The sequence below is a fragment of the Gordionus sp. m RMFG-2023 genome, chromosome 4 (assembly GCF_954871325.1).
Source record: "Gordionus sp. m RMFG-2023 chromosome 4, tfGorSpeb1-WG-v2, whole genome shotgun sequence".
NCBI classification, from domain to species: Eukaryota; Metazoa; Nematomorpha; class Gordioida; order Chordodea; family Parachordodidae; genus Gordionus; species Gordionus sp. m RMFG-2023.
The window spans coordinates 6,597,711-6,608,052 of NC_088778.1; the positions used below are offsets into that span (position 1 = coordinate 6,597,711).

Genomic DNA, 10,342 nt, shown 5'->3' on the forward strand with positions numbered 1-10,342 from the left:
GTATAAAATTTAAAATATATATGTATCTTTATTTCAATATACTATAATATAATTTGTCAGTAAATATAAAGGGTACATGGCAGGTGGGATATAAAGGGCAAACATCTATAACTTTTTGCATCTCTAGAAATAATGGGTCAGGAGATATTTTAGTGGTGGGATCTCCGCATTGTTTTTGCAACATTTCCTCAACCTTTTATTTGATATTTTTTTTTGTCTTAAGGATGCAAAAGTACCTCTTCTAATTTTGTAAAATTTTTAGGGAATATTTCACAATGTATAAGTTATCGAATTCCACTTATCAAGGGTTTCTGGCTTAAATAGAAGAATTCTAACTAACAACTGAGGCTACGCGGCGAGGGTTAAAATGACAAATTTGTGAAGCAAAAATTTCCCTGGTCGACGATCAAAATATTTTAAGTGGGTTCTCTGCCTGCAGAAATTTTCTGATATTTAATACATATCATATTTGTCGTGATCGTTCTAGAGATTTGCCATATTAATTTTAATTGATTTACCAGTAAATATATTTTTCATATTTACTTTACATTAATAAATGTACTCATTATTTCAATTAATTATTTAAATTAGGAAATATTTACTTAATTTTTTAAAAATTTCTTCCCTATTTTAATATCATATTTACTTTAATATAATTTTTTTTTACAAATTTTAATCAAAGGAATTCAAATGAAAACTACAATAGGAAAGGGGATTTGTTTCTTATTGATATTTTCTTGCCTAAATGTGTAGGGATTGGGAACGAGATTCCCTATAATATTAAAGATTAAGGGAATCAATATGAAAGAATTCAACAGGAACCATTCGACTTTTTGATCTCTTGAGGGAATCAGGTAATGACACACAAGCTATCGCTATGCCAATTCATTAAAGATAGACCATCCAGAAGCTTCCCATTCTTATTTTAAAAGCCTAAGGGCTCCATAATATTGGGAAAACTGGAAGAAATCAAAAATTTGTCAATCAACCTATTAAGGTTATCATGCCGCTATAAGGGACCACTGACTTTAAGACAATATTTCTGGGGTTGCTTTAAGATCCCTCCATAAACGCTCAATACGTTGAGTATGGGTTGATATTGGGTCTAAAGTTTTTACTGTGACCGAGTAATTATCATATCCATTAAAAAAATATTAAATTTTAAGATTTATCGATATCTTATTTACCCTCTTCATTTGTCCGTCATTATTGTTGAATCAGTATTAAAGTGTTTACTGATTATACCCAAAAGAGTCTCTTTATCTCTTTTTTTTCAGTTTCGGAAATAAAATAATTTACACAATTTATTGATATCCCACCTACAACCCAAATGGCATATGATATTAAATCCTCCCTGTTTTATTTTTCCTTTTAAAAATATGATATTCATCTATTTCGATCACGTGCCCCCCAAGGCCCTTTATTTTTTCAAAAGAAATGACCTGTGTATTGCAGCAAATTTTTCTAAATATTGCATTCCAACTTATTGGCAAATTTTAGATATATTTTACCATTTTCCAAGAGTACTTTGTGCCAAAACTATTTAAACGAAGACTGTCACGCAAAAAGAATATATTTTTTCACGGGAAGATTATTATTTACAAATATATTACGTAATTAATAAAATAAAATTAAAAAAAAATAATACAATATTAAATACTTGTCCATATAGAATGGCTACTTGAAGATGTTGAGCATCTTACTCTATAAAATGCTATATTTTTCTTCATTTCCATGCTATTATCCATGTGATTTATAAAAAGCTCATCTTCTAAAAAAAAAGTCATGGTTTTTGTACATGAAATTATGATCTCGGTAAAATTTATGTAATCCATAAAAAGGGGAAAAAAATATTTGTTAAATTTAAAAAAATATATATTAGCATTATAAAATTAATATTTATTTATGGTAAAAAAATATGCAAATCTTAAAACTTTTGAGTAATGAAACTTTGAATTATTATTACATCAAAATTTTCCAGAAATATCAAGAGGATGGCATACTTATTAATTTTAAAAGAATAGTTAAAAATAATTAATTAAAAAAATATTAAAATTTTCTTCTAGTTTCAGTGACTTACCAAAATATTATAATATTTAATTTTCAAGTTGGCATTTATTGTTTTTAAAAATTTATTATAAATCACAATAGGCTGAATAGGATATACTAAACAAAGACCAATATTATTCGGAGGCCCTTTATCTAACCTTAATATCCTCATCAAATTAATATGCCAATTTGCGAGATATATATTATCGATTTTTAATTTTTTTATTTGAATTTAATTTTTTTTTATAATATTATATATTATAAAGATTTATATATGTTTAAAGTCAATGTGTTATTTTCGGCAATGTGTATATTTTATTTTTGTAATATTATATTATTAATAATTTTTTCCTTAATAATAAAAAATTTTAGGATTAATATTTTACTTAATTAATTTGTAACATCTTTTTTATAATGTTTTTATATAATATTTTATAAAATGATTTTTCTGGTGTATCTTTTGATCTGCAATTTTTAAGATTATTTTTTACGTATTTTTTCTTATAAATATATCTTTTGATCGCTAATTTTTTAGGTAAAAATATATATTATGAAAAAATCTCAGTGAAGATGTACCATACGTAGAAAAGTGACAATTGTCATAATCGTTATTTTTGAACTTTTTTAAAGTAAATAGGTAAAAATACATAATGTAAGTTAAATTTAAAATAGAAAAGTAACAATTGTCAAAATCGTAATTTTTGAACTTTTTTGAATATTTTTTAAAGCAAATATGTAAAAATATATATTGTAATTAAATTTAAATTTAAGTGAAGATGAAGATGACCTTACAAAAAATAATTGTAATATTTTCTGATAATCTTTTGATCATTAATAATATATTTTTTAGATTATTTTTATATTTATTTTTTATGGACTTTGTTTCTGATATATTTTTTAATCGCTAATATTTTTAAATATTTACTTTAATAGTTCAAAAATAACGATTTTGACAATTGTCACTTTTCTATAGTAAATATTCACTGAAATTTTAATTTAACATATTTAAATATATATTTTTACCTATTTACTTTAAAAAAATTTGAAAAAGTTCAAAAATAATGATTATTACAATTGTCACTTTTCTATAGTAGTTCTTCACTGAAATTTTAAAACATGTTTACAAAACATATTTTTACCAAACTGCTCTGAATAAAATCAAAAAATAAAATGATTTTGACAATTTTCATTTTTCTATAGAATATCTTCACTGAAATTCTAATTTAACATGTTTATAAAACATATTTTTACCTAATTGCTTTGTAAAAATTCAAAAAAGCTCGAAAATAACGATTATGACAAATTGTCACTTTTCTATATTGCATCTTCACTGAATTTTTAATTTATATATCAGAAAAAAAGTACATAACAAATTAAAAATTATCAATCAAAAGATATATTTTAAAAATAATATAACATAAAATATATTAACTCAAAAAAAATATATTAAAAAAATAATATAAACATTAAAATAAATTATTTCAAAATAAATAATATAACACATAAAAATAAATCTCAAAAAAATATATTTAAAAAATACTGATCAGAAAACCTTAATTAAAAATATTATTTAAAAAATAACGATAACATATATATTATATTATTGAATTTTTTATTATTTAACGAGTGTAAACTTTTTAGATAATACATCTAGTAATTTAATTTGAATGACTAGTTCATAATTATAAAAAAAATTAATCAGAACTTAATTAAATAAAGTATAAATAATTTTTACCTAAAGAATTTTCAGTTGATTACTTAGGCATTTGCAGTCAGCTAAAACCCTCTCAATAATTTAAATTAAAAATATTTACAACTCAAAAAAATTAAAAACTTCCCAAAATGTCAAGAAAAAAATACTTAATTAATATAATGAAAAATTGTATGAGTTTAAATTAAGTTGGATATGGTAATATGAATATATGTATTTTATATATTTTCAAGATGGCAAGATAGGTAAAAGATTATCGAATAATAAAAATAAAATTTAATTAGAGCCATACATGCCCGGACCGAACTAGGCGTGCCAACTAGACAACATCAATAAAATAAAGGACCGGACATAAGCACGACAAAATATTAATCTTATGTTTATTTCCTGTTTTTACTTTTTATTGTCGAATATCACAATAAAAAAAAAGAAATTAGTAAGGTAATATATATTTCCATAAGCCTATTTTGTACTCTAGCAAAAATAGATAATCATTAATTAAATTATCAGAGATGTTGCTAATTTTTAAAAAATCAATAAAAATAAGAGGAATATATGAATAAATTTATAAGTACAACAAATTTCTTCTTAAATCATTAATTTAAAATATTGTTTGGGCGTTATATTTAAGGGCATGGAAATGGAATTTTCACCTAAATTTTGACATCGATATATATTTAAATTGTTTATATTTTGACGCTTTAGTTCATCCGTTAATAAGAAAAAAATCTATATTCAATTTTAGCATATAATACTTAAAAATTTATATTGTTTTTTTTTCAGACATTTTATCATATTTATTTATTTTTAAAAAATATATATTAATAATACTATATAAAAAATTTAGATGAACGTCCATCATGTAAGTTAGATTTTTCTTATTACATAGCTATTTTTTATTAATGATATTGCGATTTACATTTGATAAGTAAAAGCGGATATTAATGGTTACTTATATTTTATTTCGTTATATTAGATGTAGGTTCATATGCTCGTAGTACCGGTGTGCTACGGACGGAGGATGGGAAAAGTTATTTCCTTATTCTAATTCCTGCGAAATACAAGGTTTTTTAAAAAAATAATTATTTACGTATAATAACCGTTTTTATTAGTCTATTTTTTTTTAACTCATCCCTTTTTGCAATTGATACCATTACGCTTTGCAAATCACACTATTTTATTGCTTAACTACACTATGTTATGGCAAAAAGATAACTAAATTATTGCAAAAATACTATTTTATTGCAAAAATATGCTAAAAAAAGATACTATTGTAGGGGAGACCGGGGTAAAACGATAGGCATTTTGCATATTTACCATAAAAATTTTAAACAAGAGTCAAACACAACAAATTATAGATCAATGTGTAGCCCCATCTCTCTTCTACAAGAGAAAAAAAAGTGTAGCCCTCTACCTATAATATTTTAGGAGCTATGATTAGTTATGTAAAACTACTCATTTTCGCCATTTTACCCTGGGTACAGGGTAAAATGGATAAGCACTAGGGTAAAGTGGTTAAAATAATATTTGACACATATTTATTGTTTTATTTAACAAATATTACAAATTTAAGATTTATTTATGATTTTTATTTAAAAACTAATCGATACAATAAGGACATGTAAAATAATTATCATAATTAGCACATTTAGAATGTGCCCATTCAAGGCACATTGTACATTTTAGCCATTCATCGCCCTCGCGACTATTTTTATAGTTTTTATTACAAATAACACATAAACAATTATTTTTTGATATCTTTTTTTTTCTCTGAATTAATAAATTTTTTTTATAAGGTGTAGATGCTAATATTTCTGAATTCTTTTTTTTAGATATTTTATCCGATGAAATATTGAATAATTTTGGAATAGGTATTATAGATGAAGGATTGAATACTTTATTATAATTTTTTGAGCATGATGGTAACATATCATGATAAGGTTCATCAATATCATCTGGAACATTTTCGTTCAATAATATAGATAAATCACTATCATTATTTTGAGTCACTGTAAGATTTTGAGTCACTCTAATATTTTCATCATTATTTTCAAATTCAATATTTGAGTTAGCATTTGAATTATTACAGCAGATATAATCTTGTTCTGTAAATATATTTGGGTTTAAAGGAAATATGCCACATGCTAAGAATCCATTTAATATATTATTTGATGTCACTGCCCTTGGTATTTCATTTTTTAACACTCCTGGAATATCATAAATCTGAAATTGTTGCCCCACATGATTTTTAGATTGAGCATTATTAAAATTATGAAATACAATATAATTTCAATTGAGCATTTTTATTAAAGTCACCAAATTAATAATATTTAGATTGAGCATTATTAAAATTATGAAATACAATATAATTTCAATTGAGCATTTTTATTAAAGTTACCAAATTAATATTGATATTTAGATTGAGCATTATTAAAATTATGAAATACAATATAATTTCAATTGAGCATTTTTATTAAAGTTACCAAATTAATATTGATATTTAAATTGAGTTATTAAAATTATGAAATACAATATAATACAAACAATATAATTTAATTACTTGTTTAGGCGTTAATCCCATAAATGACCTACTTGCTTCTAATATGTAGTCACACAATCTAGATTCTTCTTCATTTGTAAATATTTGTTTATGATGATCTGAACTTTTAATACCAATTTTACATCTCCTTCTCAACGTTGTATAAGGTATGTTAAATTTTTTAGCAGACAAATTTAATGAAGTATTATTTGTTATTTTATATTTTATGGCTTCATTTATTATATTTACATCTCTGTATATGGTTTTTCTTTTATAATTTCTCATTATTTGATTGATACAATAAAAATTATAATAAATGAATTAATGAAAAATTAATGTGAATAATTTTATATTTTAACCGTTTTACCCATAACAGCTTTACCCCTAGGTGACATATATTATAAATATCGTTATTGCGTGACTTCTAATATAGCTAAAGATGTCAGATAAATTTTATTTTATAGCTAATACATTAAGGAACATGTGTGCCAAATTTTGAATCCTGAGGATATGTAAATTTTACTAAAAGCAAAATATACTAGAGAATGATTTTTATATTTTTTGGGTAAAAAACAGTTTTTTGACAAAATATATAAAACCAGGTAAGTTTTTTAAAAGATGAACATAGGTAAGAAATTAGATATAAAAATACATCTTCACACCAAATTTAAGGTCTTTATACTCAATGGTTAAAAAGTTATTCGCGTTAACATTGTTACCCCGTCAATCGCTTTACCCCGGTCTCATCTACATATATTAACTAAATATATCAATATAATTCTATCCAGGTTAACTTCTAACCTTTCCACCTCCGATTGTCTTTTAATAAATTAATAAATATATTTTTAAAAAAAGTTATATCATAAAGAACTCAAAAAATAAAAAGGGACTCTTTAAATGTCAAAAGATATTAGACATATAAATGGCATTAAAAAAATAGCGTACGATTTTATTAGTTGGTTTATTGTGTCACTTCAATTTTTATGTCTTTTTTTGGGCAGCTTTTATTTGGCAATGCATAACTAATTGCCGATTATAATTTAATTAAGAGCGAGAAGGTAAAAATGTACTATCGAAAAATTAAGATGAAAAAAAAATATTTGACTGGATTTGATTTGATACTTGTTGTTACTTGTCTAGGGATAAGTTATACTTATAATTTTAGCGACAAACCCCGGTAGTATAATTTATTTGATGTGTGGGGCCAGGTGAGCATGCCATAATGCACCATATAAATACAATCCAAAAATATCATAAGATCTAATTAAGATACAAAATGAAAATGGAGCTACCTTTTATCATACTTATCTTATCTTTCATATTAATTTTAAAATTTTTTTTATATTGTTTTCGCTTTCATCTAATACATATTTATTTTTTTTAAGTCACGCAATATTTTTCAAGAGACATTGTTTTTTTAAAGAATTACATACTTCAGGATAAGGAGTCCCATCTCCCTATATGACTTAAAAAAGCTAAAACCTATTTTAATTTAGTTGATGGAAAACCCAGTTTAGTTATCAGTAGTTGATTTTTTAAAAAAAAATCATTCTTTTATTTAGAACCTGTGATCTCTAACCATCTGGTGGTTCTCTATTTCTTGGGGCAGAATGTATAAAAATTTTATCCTCACAGGCAAGACATCTTAATGGCAATCTTCTGTAATCGCGACGATACTCCATAGGATGCCCCTCCCTCCCTTGTCTTATCGAGCGCATAAACCCCTGACATACTTGGCTAATCACTTCTCCATATAATATAATCAGATTGATTCTTCCCCTACTGTCTGAAACCAATGGCGTTTTTAATCTCGACAACATTTTGATCTCTCTTACCCAAATACATCATATAAAATATTTTACTAAAATCTTAAAAATAATTTTATTCGCCATAAAATTCTTATTTTTTTTACTTTGTTCTTATACTGGAATAATCATGAGTAGTGTTGTTAAACGGCAATTTTTAAGCCGATTTTTAAAAACGGCTAACTCAATATTTATTAAGAAAGACTGAAGATTTTGTTCATAGCAGGCAAAAAGGTCTAGACATACATTTGTGAAATTTTGAGGTTTAGGTGATTTTTCTGGCAAAAGTGTGGAGTTAGCCGTTTTTAAAAATAGGCTCATAACGAGCCTTTAAACAATACTAATTATGAGTAAAGTAGAACCTCCATGAGATGTTCCCTTAAGAGAATCATTTTTTAAGCGTTACATGTGAACCGTTAAAACGAGGAAATTTGCACTTTTCTTCCTATTTCCTTAAATAATTATGCCTTTTAAATTAGAACATTTGAGGGTTGTCATTAAAATTCCAGTCTCCATTCATAAGGCACTTTTATTTAGTTGGATTTTAATACTTCATCTATCATTTCGAATTATTTACTAGCCCCTATCGAATTTTGAATATCAATAAGGTTTTGTTTAAGGTGGTAGCAAAATCTCCTCCCATACACCCGCATATGCAGCTCTTAGGTAGACAGTAAAAGAGTAAACCCTAACTTAATTCAAAGATAAATAGGCTAGTCACCGAGCTGCATCTCTTATCCATAGAAAAAACATGAAGGTATAACGTCTACGTTTTGGGATAAATGGTTTATGATTTAGGATTATACTATGTTTTTATAGATTATTTTTTTTTCAATTTTTTTAGTTATTCTCATAACAATGTATTTTATAAGAATATTTAATTAGTTTTGATAATTATTATAATCATATATTTTCTTTAAATTATAAAAAAAAAATTAAGAAATATTAATTATCTTTATTCTTAAATCACAAATTAAAACAATTTGTTTTTAATTTTTTTTATTAAGAAACATTGAGATTAACAAAAATTCATAAAAATTATAGGAGTTTCTGATATCTACAGTGTAGGAATTCTCCATACCCATTGAAATATGATTCCAGCATAATCAGATCTTTCAAAATTTAAAAAAAACCCGCATTATAAAATAATAATGTTATGATGATTTGCTAAACTCCTCTGAACATATACGTTATATTATTATAGATATTATTTTCTATATAACCCTAAGGTCCAAATCGCTTTTACTTTTTGTAAGCAATCATGTAAAAGGGCAAGAGTTTTTTTTATTGGATAATTATATCTTTACATTATTGCTTACTTTTTATTGGATAATTATATCTTTACATTATTGCTTACAAAAAAAATATAAATAGACTTAGAAAAAAAAAACTGGAAATAGCACTTAAATGGAGAAATTTTACAAAAAATATAAACGCAGGAAAGGGGGTTAGAATATTGTTACGGAAAACAATTTCGATAAATAGTCGCATACTAAAATGATTCTTAAAATTGGTTAGAGCAAAAGAAATCTACATAAAGGGGAGTTGGTTTGCATTAAATATAGGCGAAGACACCCTATTTTTGATTAAATGCTTGATTTCTATAAAAACGGGGGGAAGGGTAAAGTTACCTTTCAAGACGAAATATTTTTAGCATATGACTATTTATCGACACCTTCCGTTTGGTAGCAATAACCCAAAAGATTATAATATGAAGAAAACAAATTCAACAATACATTCTTTTTATTTGAAACCACGATTTTCTAAAACTAAGCGGAAACGTTAAATAAGGGGAACATTTTAATTCGGAGTTATTCTAATAATATTTATATTCTAATTTTAAAAAGATTCATTCGTGATTATTATTTTTTTTTTGAAAAGCTAAGTAAGGAATATGAGCCAAAAAAGCAATGCGATGATCCACAAATTAAGTTTGATAAGGCTTTTACATTCGATAAGCTAATAGCTGTAGCTGCTGCCCAATGAATATTAATTGTTTTTTAATTTAATTTTTTTTTTTTAATTGAAATAATATGGGAAAAATTATAATAGAAAAAAAATACTAATTGGTAATTTAAGGTGTCAATATACAGCTTTTATATATATATTTTTAATTTTATATTTTTTGTTCGTATTTGTATTTAATTTTTTTTTTAATTGAAATAATATGGGCAAACTTATAATAGAAAAAAAAACAAATTGGTGTTTATGGTGTCAATACATCTTTTTAAATATATT

The 10,342-nt window shown here is 24.5% G+C and overlaps 1 long non-coding RNA gene across 1 annotated transcript; it reads left to right on the plus strand.

The window, feature by feature from the left end:
* The first annotated feature begins 4,640 nt into the window (after positions 1-4,640).
* On the plus strand, positions 4,641-10,142 carry LOC135929138 (uncharacterized). Its single transcript, XR_010572489.1, has 3 exons — positions 4,641-4,688; positions 4,737-4,825; positions 9,991-10,142. It is a non-coding gene; the product is annotated as an uncharacterized LOC135929138 (long non-coding RNA).
* Positions 10,143-10,342: the final 200 nt, after the last annotated feature.